The following is a 1,421-nucleotide window of genomic DNA, read 5'->3' on the forward strand; positions in this document are numbered from 1 at the left end:
TCTGGAAAGCTCAGGGTCTCTCACGTGGTGTTCAAGCACCGCAGGACTGGTCCTTCTGAAATCTCAGGAGCCGGAGGACTGAGAAAACCCGGATGCAGGTGCTGAAGACCTCCTAGCACCCGGTGTTGGAGGGGACAGAAATTCTTACCTAGTCAAGTCAGTCTCATAATCGTCCAGCAGGATGTCCATGTCGCGGGCTTTGTGCCTGGGGGCCGGCAGAGCCCACTGCCCCTCAGTGAACTATACGGCCACCTCCTCAAAGGCCATCATCCCCGAAAGATTGAGACTCCCTTTCTCCACATCTGCTCCCCCAACCGCAGTCCCACCCACTCAGCCCAGGGAACATCCACTGGGGAAAGATTTGTCTAAAACCTTTGAGTATCACTTGATCAGTGGTGAGTCCCAACAGCCAGAGCTTCTGAGCAGGGCCATTTTATCACGAGTAGCACAATATTCAGCCGAGGGATTGGAAAGTCTCACGTGGTGGCAGTCGCTAGCACAGGACTCATCCTTGTTCCCTTCAGACATTTTAACATCCCTATTGCGAGCCCCTTGCTTTGACCCATATGGTAGAAAAGAGTGCAATCCCAGGAGACCCTGGGAAGTGCCCAGGACTCACTGAAATAATGGCAACCGCAATTAGGACTGTGCAGCCCCAGTAACGTGTCCTAGGGAGCAGCCACGGCCTCACTCACTGCGGTCACCCCTAATGAGACGGTGCGACTCTATGGCTTTCCTGAGACAGACTTTTAAACTGGGACAAGAGCCCCATTTTTTAAAGTCATTTTATGTGCTGAGATAATCCTGGTTTTTCAAGCCAGGAGTGTCTCAGTGGAAGCAGCGCACTTAGCTTTAGCCAAGATCTCTCCATTCCCGACACAAAAGGCCTCTGGTTTCCTTTATTCCACATGTTCCCATCACGAGGTCGGGGGTCAGACGGCCTGCTCGTGTTGAAGATGGCCACCATTTCCCTGCAGCTTTTCAGTTTGGATGTGAAGCGACACCCTTGAAAAGACAGATGTCACCTCCCACCCACAAGCAAACGCCTGCCCTAAATTCTCTGTCTGAGTGAAGCAAGGCACGAGACTCCACTCAAAGACACATTTCACACGGGACCTTTTGAAAGCCACTTGGGATTCATCCCAACCGTCAGGGAATGGCCTGGAAATAATGGTAAAAACCTCACTGATCCTGGGAAAATGGGTAACTGCAAAGGAGTAGTATAGGGGAGGGTGTCTCCTGGCCTGAGGGAGACTCTGCAGTGAAGTGGGAAGTTATTCTGCAGCTGGCCTGGGAGAGAAATGCAAGGGGAGGGGAGCGGGGGCGGGAAGGAATTGAAGGGGCTTCAGTCAAGGGCATGCCCTGATTTGACCAGATTTCTTCCCTTCCTGTGATATTTCTTGGTCACAACCTTCCCTACA

Source organism: Alligator sinensis, unplaced genomic scaffold, assembly GCF_000455745.1.
Source record: "Alligator sinensis unplaced genomic scaffold, ASM45574v1 scaffold1523_1, whole genome shotgun sequence".
NCBI classification, from domain to species: domain Eukaryota; kingdom Metazoa; phylum Chordata; order Crocodylia; family Alligatoridae; genus Alligator; species Alligator sinensis.